Consider the following 12,470-nt stretch of genomic DNA (forward strand, 5'->3'; position numbering starts at 1 on the left):
AAGAGGTGACCGGACCCTGAGGAAGATTGTGGAGAAGGACCGATTCCAGACCTTGGGGGACCTGCGAAAGCAGTGGACTGAGTCTGGAGTAGAAACATCCAGAGCCACCGTGTACAGGAAATGGGCTACAGGTGCCGCATTCCCCAGGTCAAGCCACTTTTGAACCAGAAACAGCGGCAGAAGCACCTGACATGGGCTACAGAGAAGCAGCACTGGACTGTTGCTCAGTGGTCCAAAGTACTTTTTTCGGATGAAAGCAAATTTTGCATGTCATTCGGAATATCAAGGTGCCAGAGTCTGGAGGAAGACTGGGGAGAGGGAAATGCCAAAATGCCTGAAGTCCAGTGTCAAGTCCCCACAGTCAGTGATGGTCTGGGGTGCCATGTCAGCTGCTGGTGTTGGTCCACTGTGTTTTATCAAGGGCAGGGTCAATGGAGCTAGCTATCAGGAGATTTTGGAGCACTTCATGCTTCCATCTGCTTCCATCATGCTTCCATCTGCTGAAAAGCTTTATGGAGATGAAGATTTCATTTTTCAGCACGACCTGGCACCTGCTCACAGTGCCAAAACCACTGGTAAATGGTTTACTGACCATGGTATTACTGTGCTCAATTGGCCTGCCAACTCTCCTGACCTGAACCCCATAGAGAATCTGTGGGATATTGGGAAGAGAAAGTTGAGAGACGCAAGACCCAACACTCTGGATGAGCTTAAGGCCGCTATTGAAGCATCCTGGGCCTCCATAACACCTCAGCAGTGCCACAGGCTGATTGCCTCCATGCCACGCCGCATTGAAGCAGTCATTTCTGCAAAAGGATTCCCGACCAAGTATTGAGTGCTTAACTGAACATAATTATTTGAAGGTTGACTTTTTTTGTATTAAAACACTTTTCTCTTATTGGTCAGATGAAATGTGCTAATTTTTTGAGATAGGAAATTTGGGTTTTCATGAGCTGTATGCCAAAATCATCAATATTAAAACAATAAAAGGCTTGAACTACTTCAGTTGGTGTGTAATGAATCTAAAATATATGAAAGTCTAATGTTTATCAGTACATTACAGAAAATAATGAACTTTATCACAATATGCATATTTTTTTTAGAAGGACCCAAATTTTTATTTTATTTTTTTAAACCAGATTATTAGTGCAGTATTTCAAGCATGGATTTGATTGTCACAAAAGCTCAGATGCAGTGCTGGTGCACTCAGCTTGCATAAAATGGCCGCCGCCACCCACCTAACAGACGGATAAAAGTAATTTTTTTCTGTCACTGGGCTCAGGGCAGGGTAAAAAGATTGTGCACTGCATTCACACAACTAAATCTATGTAGATCACTGAGTTCAATTGGAGCTCTGATAACAGATTCTGTCCTATTCTCTCCCTCTCAGAAGCAGCAGCAGCAGCATCCTCTCCCTACCCTAAGAACAACAGAGTGACGTGCAGCGCTACGTGACTCCAGCTTATATAGAGGCTGGGTCACGTGCTGCAGTGGCCAATCACAGCCATGCCATTAGTAGGCATGGATGTGATATCTTCTAAGGTCACACAGTTAAACGCTTGTTGATTGGCTGCTCTGCAGCCTTTCAAAAAGCTCCAAGAAATCGCTGAACAACGAACCCAAACCCAAACTTTTACTGAAATGTTCAGGTTTGGGTCCGGGTTCGCTCAACCCTAGAGCTGACCCAGTAAAAGAAGCGAGTTGCGGGCCTGCAGGTGAGCTGACACAGTAAAAGAATTTAGTTGCGGGCCTGCTGGTGAGCTGAGGTTGAACCGACAAACCCAACTTGATTTTGATGGCTGCATTATTCTGCAGGTGACCGTGATACAGCTCGTTTCCATTGATACCGTGATACAGATGGTTTCCATTTGCATCTTTCTAAACAATCTGTGGCCTCAGTCTTTTATCCAGACTCTCTCATTATGCCACTATGTGGCCTCCTCATGCTGCCATCTCCACACCATGTCACCTGCCACTAATTTTTATTACCATGCTGCTGCTCATGTTGCTTTAAAAGGCATTAAACTGATCACCAGGCCCACAATTTAATTAAGGTTTTGTAATCAATAAACCCAACTTGCATTTGTGGGCTGCATCAGTGGCGTAGCTAGAATTGACTAGGCCCCACAGCCAATTTTTGAATGGGGCTCAATCCCACAATAATTTTTTAGCGACCCCTTCCTTTCATGCCTCCCTCATTCCTGTGGCTAGTAAAGATCGCTCTCTCAGACCAGGGATGGCAGCTGTTCCATCAGTTTTATACACTGTCTATAATGACACTGTGTATACTTTCATTGTGTAATACTGTTGAGGGGCCCTGACCAAATCCTTTAGTCCTCCTCCTCCTGGATGGGCCCCTTCTGGGTCGGGACCCCATAGCTGCAGCTTACCCTGCTTCCCTTCTTAGCTACGGTCATGGTCTGCATTAATCTGGTGACTTTTAGGCACAGTTTCATTGATCCCAGGGCCACTGCCTCTGCGTGCACCATCAGAATAACGCCCACTTACCCGTCCCTTAGTGCTCACAATCTTCATAATAATGGTTTTGTCACTAGATGTGGTGCAGATTTTTTTACAGTTCGCTAAAGACAGTTTTCTGATGCAGGACAGTGTATGTCACAGAAACACAGAATATGGAGACTAGATTAGTCCCAGAATATTGGAATTTGCCCTAAAGGAACCGTTTTTGGATGCAGGACAGTATATTTCACAGAAACACACAGAATATGGACACTAGATTAGGCCCAGATTATTAGAATTTGCAATACATACTCAGTTTTCTGATGCAGGACAGTATGTCACAGAAAAGCACAGAATATGGACACTAGATTAGGGCCAGATTATTGGAATTTGCCCTAAAGAAAGAGTTTTTGGATGGCATACTGTATATGTCACAGAACACCACAGAATATGGACATGATTTTAGGCCCAGATTATTGGAATCTGCGGTACAGACATTGTTCTCTGATGTAGTTTTTATTTATATTTTTCACTATATCTGGGCCTGACAACCACACAATGTATTGAAGCGCAGATCACACAATTCACAGATTACATCGTTGAGCGCAAAAATGTGGATAGATTATGGGAGAAAAATTGTTTTCTGTATTTGCTCGCTCATCACTAGTAATTTCATAACGTCTAACACACCACAACAAGGACAGTGCTCCTCATCCAGAAAAGTGTTAAACATTAGCAAGTATCTTGAAAGGAATACTTATCCAACTAGGCTCAGGTTCAACTCTGCACTGAAATTCTAATTTTCTGATTTAGAATAGGAACTAAAAAACTCAATCAACAGATCCAGCATACTGTAACGGGGTGCCGAAGGCGCACTCGGTCTCCCATCAGCCGCAGACCTGCTGCTTAGCTTCGGGAGCGAGGATCTGTGTTTGACCTCGTTGCCAGGGCGGCTTTGCTAGCTGGGAGGCTCCCTGCTCCTAGGTCTGCCTTAAGCGCCGAACTGATCACTCAGTGCTCGACTGGTCGGTCTGTCGGTCATGTGACGCTGGCCACGTCAAATGACCCTCACTATAAAAACAGGCAGCCTGCTGGCCACAGGTTGCCTGTTAATTTAGGTTCAGGCAGTTGTTGGAGGATACCTGTGTACTTACTTGATCCTGTTCCCTGACGATTCTTTGCCTGCTCCTCCTGTACTGCGCATCCTTCCTGGTATATTGACCTCGGCAGTCCACTATTCTTTGCGGACTCCTTTGGTACTTCTCGACTCTCCTGGAATTTATGACCCCGGCTTCTCCTGACCTTTCTTTGCTTATCCCTCTGTACTGCGTTGTCCTCTTGGTTTTGACCCGGTCCGTTCACTATCTGTTATTTGTCTTGTCTGTCCTTCCCATCACATATCCTAAGTTAGGGACTGCTGTCCAGTTATCCCCTGTCATCAGGACTCGTGAGGCAAGTAGGCAGGGCCAGGGGTGAGGGTGGAGCGCAGTGGTCACTATCCTCCCTCTGTGTGTGTGTGTGTACGTGACCGTTACAGATTAACAGGCCCAATAACCATTGTATAATGAATCCTCTGGTGACCCTGACTGACCATGTCTCTAATCTGACGCAGACGGTGAAGGAGCTAGGAGAAAAACTCTGTTCTTTTGAGTTAGGGCAAGGTTCTTCCAATTCTCAGGCCTCCTGTCCGCATTTTGAGCCCCAGATTAAGCTCTGAGAAGCCTTTTCTAGAGACCGGAAGAAGTTTCTCTCTTAGAAGTAAAGTCTGCAACTCTCCTTAAGTTTGCGCCCCGTGTCCTCTGGCCCCGAGAGGCAACGCGTGGGCATTATCATTTTCCGACTACAGGGTGATCCCCAGGACTGGGCGTTCTATTTACCTGCTGGCGCCAGTTGTTTAACTTCTGTGGAGGGGTTCTTTCAGACCCTGGGTACCCTCCATGATGAACCAGACAGGGCTCTAGTAGCCGAGACGGCTCTAAAGGCACTGACTGGTTCAGGGCAATCTACCTGCGGAGGATTATTGCACCCAATTCAGAAGGTGGTGTGTCCCCTCAGGATGGAACGAACCAGCCCTGAAGAGTCAGTTCCGGTCAGGTCTGTCTGATAATTTAAAAGGATCTTCTGGTCAGTTATCAACTTCCATATACCTTAGAGGAGATGATGACCCTTTTGTCCGACTTGATCGACAGGTTAGAGAGAGACGACAGGAACAACAGTTCTCTTCCCAGATGGTGGTCCAGCCAGAGGCCTATCCCAGAGACAATGCTGAGGTCTCCTTTGAGGAACCCATGCAGGTTGGCATGACCCGAGGGAATCTTCGCCGCAGACGTGGAGAATGCTTTTACTGTGTAGATCCTGACCATTGGATCAACCAGTGTCCTAAGAAGGTCCTCTCTGTCAAGAGGCAAGGCAAGGCAACCTAAAGACCAGATACACCCTGATTTTTCTAAATGTAAGCTTTTGGTACCCATTACAATCTTTCTGGGGGTAGATAAATGGCCGGTTAAGGCCTTTATTGATTCTGGCTCAGCGGCCAGCTTTATTGACTCTGAGTACGCTGTAAGATTGGGTATTCCAGCGTTTGCTTTACCAACTCCTATCCATGTCATGGCTATTGATGCTACTCCTCTTATTGGTGGTGTGTGAGCTCATGTACCTCAGAGATTTCTCTAACCGTGGGTGTGTGCCACGGTTATGTTCGGGTATGTTCCCTTTTAGTCCTGGAGAACCTACCGGCTGAGGTGGTACTAGGGTTGCCTTGGCTCCGACTACATAACCCCACTATAGATTGGTCCAAGGGGGAGTTGGTGAGATGGGGGCCTAAGTGTGACTCGTTCTTGTCCGTGGTACAGGCTGGGGTCTCAGTAAAGTCTGATACTTTACCCACTGTTGTTAGGGAATATTCTGATGTATTCTCATCTCCAACCCCGGAGGTTCTACCCCCCCCCATGGACCTTATGATTGTTCTATAGAGCTAGTAGAGGGACCAAGTTTAATCTTTCTAAGCCTGAATGCAAGGCCATGGAAGATTATATTAAGGAGAGGCCATGTATCGATTACCAGAGATTAAATAAAATCACTGTCCAGAATATATACTCCCTCCCATTGATTCCAAATTTATTTAACCAGGTTCTGGGGGCAACCTGGTTTTCCAAGATTGACCTGAAAGGGGCATACAATCTAATCCAAATCAAGGAGGGAGACGAATGGAAGACAGCGTTCAATACTCCAGCAGGACACTTTGAGTATCAGGTGATGCCTTTTGGACTCAGCAATGCCCCAGCTGTGTTCCAAAACTTTATGAATGACATTCTTAGTGAGTTCTTAGGTAAATTTGTTATTGTCTATCTTGACGACATTTTGATATTCTCTCCTGACTTCGAATCACCATGTGTCTCATGTTAAACAAGTATTAGAGGTGTTGAGGGAGAATCAGCTATCCGCTAAGAAAGAGAAATGTGTCTTTGGTTTACAGGAGATTCTGTTTCTAGAGCATATTCTGACTCCTCATGCCTTCAAGATGGATCATGGTAAGGTACTAGCAATTAAGGAATGGGTAAGACCTTCATCCTTAAAGGCCTTACAACTGTTCTTAGGTTTCACAAATTACTATTGTAAATTTATTATGAATTTTTCCGTAATTGCTAAACCGTTGACCGATCTTACTAAGAAAGGGGCGGATTTGGAGAATTGGTCTACGGAGGCCATTTCTTCATTTGAAAAATTAAAAAAGGCATTCAGTAGCATTCCCATTCTGATCCAGCCTGATCAGGAGAGAACTTTTATTGTGGAGGTGGATGCATCTGAGGACGGCGCCGGAGCAGTCCGTTCACAAGGTCCTGCTATCCTCACTAACCTGAGACCATGTGCCTTCTTCTCCAGGAAATTCTCTCCCACAGAGAGAAACTACGACATGGGGAATAGAGAGCTGCTGGCCATTAAATGGGCATATGAGGAGTGGAGGCATTTTCTGGAGGGGGCAAGGCATTGTGTAACTGTTGTCACTGACCATAAAAACCTTATGTTTCTCGATTCTGCTAAGAGGTTGTATCCCCGTCAAGCCAGATGGGCTCTGTTTTTTACTCATTTTGATTTTTCCATTATGTTCAGGCCGGGAAGTAAAAATGTGAAAGTGGACGCATTATCTCGGAGATTCCATGCTTTTCAACCTACTGAGGTACCACCTGAATCCATCCTACCAGCAAAAATCTTCATAGCAGCTCTAACCCAGGATATCTCGGCTCGCATTAGGTCTGAACAACATCTGGCACTGGTATCCACCCCAACAGTTGTCTCCAGCTGTTGGGTGAGTGTCACTATTCTGCCTTTTGTGGACATCCGGGTATTGAGGGCACTAAGGATCTGGTTTCTATATCTTATTGGTGGCCCACTCTAACTAGGGATGTCAAGTCCTACGTGTCAGCCTGTGAGGTTTGTGCCAGGTCCAAGACACCTAGAACTCGCCCTGCTGGTAACCTACGACCCCTACCCATTCCCAGTAGACCCTGGTCCCATAACTCGATGGACTTTATAACTATGACCTACCGCCGGCGGAGGGTAAGACTGTAGTTTGGGTAGTGGTCGATAGGTATAGCAAGATGGTCCATTTCATTCCCCTGTCTAAACGCCCGAATGCCAAAACCCTGACGTCTATTTTTGTGAAAGAAACTATTCGATTGCATGGTATCCCGGAAAATATTGTTTCTGACAGGGGTGTGCAGTTTGTGTCCAAATTCTGGAGGGCCTTCTGTCAAAAATGTCAAATTTAATTGTCTTTTTTTTCTCTGCGTACCACCCTGAGAGTAATGGGCAGACTGAACGCCTTAATCAGTCTGTGTAACAATTCTTGAGGTTGTATGTTGCTTATGACCAGCAATTATGGCTGAAATTTTTTTTTTCCGCGGACCCATTGACTGCAGTAGCATCCTGGTTACCATGGTTACCGATCCAGCGATTAAACTGGGACTCCGATCGGTACTCTGCTGCCACCAATGATAGGGGGGGAGACTTTAATTAGGAGGGGGAGGGAGCGGGGACCCCACTGGCCACCAACGAGTTAACTACAGGGGAGGGAGGGGGGGCCGGCCACACTGGACAACAAAGAGTTAACTACAGGGGAGGGAGGGGGAGCCCACTGGCCACCAATGAGTTAACTATAGGGGAGGGAGGGGGGGCCCACTGGCCACCAATGAGTTAACTACAGGGGAGGGAGGGGGGCCGGCCGCACTGGACAACAAAGAGTTAACTACAGAGGGGGAGGTGGCAGGCAGCAGGGGGCAGTCATGTACACAGTTCTTTTAGTATATTCTAACCTGAAGCGTCCCCATCACCATGGGAACGGCTCTGTGTTAGAATATACTGTTGGATTTGAGTTTCACAATCTAACTCATATCCGACAGTATATTCTAACATAGAGGCGTTCCCATGGTGATGGGGACACTTCAAGTTAAAATATACCATCGGATTGGAGAAAACTCTGATCCAATGGTATAAAAGGGACTCCTGACTTTACATTGAAAGTCAATGGGGGACAGATCCGTTTGCAATTGCACCATATTGTGTCAACGTTAAACGGATCCGTCCCCATTTACTTGCAATGTAATTCAGGACGGATCCGTTTGGCTCCGCATGTCCGTGGATCCTCCAAAAATCAAGGAAGACCCACGGACGAAAAAAACGGTCACGGATCACGGACCTATGGACCCCGTTTTTGCAGACCGTAAAAAAAAATGGTCGTGTGCATAAGGCCTAACCCTCAGGTGGATAGGCTCGCCTCTGAACTTTGCACAATTTGGGCCCGGGTTCAAGCGAACTTAGAAAAGGCTCAAAGTTCTCAGAAACTCAAGGCCGATAGGAGACGTTCAAGGGGGGTGAATTTTCAGGTTGGGAATAAGGTATGGTTGTCCTCCAAGAATCTCTCTCTTAAGGTAGATTCTAAAAAGTTTGCTCCACTTTTTATTGGACCATACAAGATCACGGAGGTGATTAATCCGGTATCATTTAGGTTGGAGCTGCCCGAGTCATTCCACATTCATAATGTGTTCCATAAATCTCTACTTAAAAAATATTTTGAACCGGTAGTACCATCGAAAGCCTCGCCTCTGTCAGTTCTTGTTAATGATGCTGCCGAGTATATGGTGTCTAAAATAGTGGATGTCAGGAAGGTGCATAATTCCTTGCAGTACCTGATTCACTGGAAGGGGTATAGACCTGAAGAGAGATCTTGGGTACCTGCCAGGGAGGTTCATGCTCCTAGACTTGCTCGAAAATTTCATTTAGAACACCCTGAAAGGCTATTGCCTGAAGTCTTGGGTCCGGTGGCCCCTCGTAAAAGGGGGGGTACTGTAACGGGGTGCCGAAGGCGGGCTTGGTCTCCCATCAGCCGCAGACCTGCTGCTTAGCTTCGGAAGCGAGGATCTGTGTTTGACCTCGTTCCCAAGGCGGCTTTGCTAGCTAGGAGACTCCCTGCTCCTAGGTCTGCCTTGAGAGTCGAGCTGATCACTCGGTGCTCGACTGGTCGGTCTGTTGGTCATGTGACGCTGACCACGTCACATGACCCTCACTCCCCACTATAAATACAGGCAGCCTGCTGGCCACAGGTTGCCTGTTAATTTAGGTTCCTGGCAGTTGTTGGATACCTGTGTACTTACCTGATCCTGTTCCTTTGCCTGCTCCTCCTGTACTGCGCATCCTTCCTGGTATATTGACCTTGGCTTCCACCTGACTATTCTTTGCGGACTCCTTTGGTACTTCTCGACTCCTGGTATTTATGACCCCGGCTTCTCCTGACCTTTCTTTGCTTATCCCTCTGTACTGCGTTGTCCTCTTGGTTTTGATCCTGTCCGTTCACTATTTGTTATTTATCTTGTCTGTCCTTCCCGCACGTATCCTAAGTTAGGGACTGACGTCCAGTTGTCCCCTGTCATCAGGACTCGTGAGGCAAGTAGGCAGGGCCAGGGGTGAGGGTGGAGCGCAGTGGTCACTATCGTGTTTGTGTGTGTGTGTGTGTGTGTGTGTAAGTGACCGTTACACATACTGTATGCTGGGTACTAATGGTGTCCGATGGACCTCATGATTATAATAAGGTCCACTGAAATTATACTGGACAAAATACTGATGCATGCAGGCTCTTTCTGGAACCTCTGATGCAGAAGTTAAACAGGGCTGTCCCCATCACCACTACTGTATTTTAGTACCATGGAACATCTCATGGGTGTCTCAAAATGTCAAGTGTATAGATAGGTCAAAAGTAATATAAATTAGCACTATGGTGTTCCTCCAAGTTCTCACCAGGTAATTTAACACTTCAGCCAAGTGAGTAACTTTAAAGCAAGTCAAAACTGAAGTCTAAACATTACATTACATACTTCTCTAGTGGAACAGCTGAAGGAAACGTCAAATGGCAACTAAAAACCATTAAATATTCAGTTTCAGTTTCCCTCAGACTAAGGCTACTTTCACACTAGCGTTGTTTAAATCCGGCGTTCAATTCCGACACCGGAACTGCCCGCCGGATCCGCAAAAACGTGTGAAAACGGATTACATTTGAATCCTGATCAGGATTTTGATCACAATGAAAAAATGCATTGGAAAAAACGGATCCGCCATTTATGGACTTTAAATTTTTTTTTCAAATTTTTCGGGTTTAACATGCAAAAGCCGGATCTGGTTTGACTGAACACATGGCGGCGTTAATGCAAGTCAATGGGAAAAAGGCCTGATCCGGCGTTCAGGATTATTGGCCGGAGGTAAAAATACAACATGCTACGGTTTTATGAAAAGCCTGATCAGTCAAAAAGACTGAACTGAAGACATCCTGATGCATCCTGAACGGATTACTCTCCATTCAGAATGCATGGGGATAAAACTGATCAGTTATTTTCCGGATTTGAGCCCCTAGGACGGAACTCAGCGCCGGAAAATAAAAACGCTAGTGTGAAAGTACCCTTATGCACTCTTAACTTTCTTCCCCTTCTCCAACACAGTAACTGTCCCCAAATGTAATGGTTTGGAGACATAAATGTGTACAAAACAGACAGTCTTCTATTTTACTCATAGAGACTTCTTCAAGAGCTTAAGTTGAGCAAAAAATAAATTTATTTGGAGCTTACTGAAACTGCAACTAGACCACAAGACCAGTAGACTGGTTTTAAAACTATGCCAATAAACAGAAAGACAGAGGAATCTATTGGTTTCAATACCAGAAAGTAGATTAGCCTCTCTTACTTTTCTTATTCTTTATTTTTATTAATTCTGCTTTTATTTGTTTTTGTTTTTTCCTAAAAGGAATAATAAATGGAAATGTCAACAATGTCCAGACAATATCCATAGACATATATAGTGAGATTAGTTGGTCAACATTTCAGAGCAAATCATGAAGACATAGATATGTCACTTCATGTGACAGACACGCCACTTTTTGCTAACTTAGTTTCATAATGCCTATGCTGAGACATGTATGGTTTCCTGGATCGTAGCGAATAAATGGGGAGACAAAATACATAAAAAGAAGATGTAACTAATGCCATTAGCAGTCACGTCTGTCTAAGAGGAGTTATAGAACCATAAAGCGCCAGTGGTAAAATAATGTGTTTTTTTTTTCCTGTGGGAGTGGAGGAGGATAAGCATGGCAGCAGTTAATTCCAGTTATAGATTATCCAGTGGCACAAGGTTTCCTAAATCCATTTCTAGAGTTATATTCCCAGCCGTAAAGTTCTTCTAAGCAGAGTTGGTCAACTTTCGCTCTCTACTAAGCGGTTGTTAGTGGTTCTGTGTAAAGGGATTAACTGTTTAGCAGCTTCTATAAACCAAGTAATAAGACTTAAAAGAAGTGTGTCACCAAAAATAGTAACACATCTTTTTTTTTCCTCTTTTTATTTTTTGATTGCAGATTTATTTATCCTATTCCCTAAACATGATTATAGGGGCATCCATCTTGTCTGAGCTGTTCCTAACAGAATTTAGAAAGCAATAAGAAATAGAGATGGCCTTGCGGTTCACGGCAAACTTTGTGCGTTTGCGATTCGCCGAACATACAAACATATGAAGATATTCGCGTCTGCCATATTCTTTTACATTGTGAAGAACTTTGACCCATGACACATCTGTCAGGTGGTACAGGACAGCCAATTGAGACGTTTCAGCCCATGGACATACCCCCTACCTTATAAATAGACCCGATCTGGCCGCCATTTTACATTCATTCTTTTGTCAGTGTAGGGAAAGGTTGCTGTGTGGAGCAGGGACAGACTGTTAGGGACAAAAATGCTATCAAATAGGTCCACAAAAGTCCTTTTAAGGACTGGTATAGGTGTACTATTGATAAGTGTGCAGTACAGAGAGGTGTAATACATTTAGAAAGCATATTATAGTGGATTTGTATTGTGCAGCAGTGGTGAGCGGTTCTGCAGCGATATTGCAGCTACTCAGAGTTACAAACGCAATTAGAAGAAAAATTATTAAAAAATCTGATTGAAGCAGGGGTGTTATATACCAATAATATACTTTCTATATAGTGCATTTGGGTACAGCAGCATTTGTTTGCGGTTTTGCTGTGTTCCCCCTGCTACCCACAGTGACAAACTGTATGGGAAAAAATTATTATAACTTGTGTGATATACAAGTCACCCCCCCAAAAAAAAACTGATTGAAGCGGGGTGTTATATACCAATAATATACCTTCTATATAGTTCATTTGGGTGCTGCAGCATTTGTTTGTGGTTTTGCTGCGTTCCCTCTGCTACACATAGTGACAAATGGTATTGGAAAAAATAATTATAACTGGTAGAAGCGGGGTGTTATATACCAATATACTTTCTTTATAGTGCATTTGCGCATGCGCGTACGCCAAAATTATATTGCTGATATTTCACATTGAAAAAAATAATGAATGGTATGTCACTGTCCATGTTGTGGGACTATTTGTGCACTTCTAGTAACCATTTCTTGGCTGCAAATATGAGCTGAAGATGAGGTTTGCCCGCTATTAAAATGAATGGGAAAAACGCGAA

The sequence above is a fragment of the Bufo gargarizans genome, chromosome 2 (genome assembly GCF_014858855.1).
Source record: "Bufo gargarizans isolate SCDJY-AF-19 chromosome 2, ASM1485885v1, whole genome shotgun sequence".
Lineage (NCBI taxonomy): Eukaryota > Metazoa > Chordata > Amphibia > Anura > Bufonidae > Bufo > Bufo gargarizans.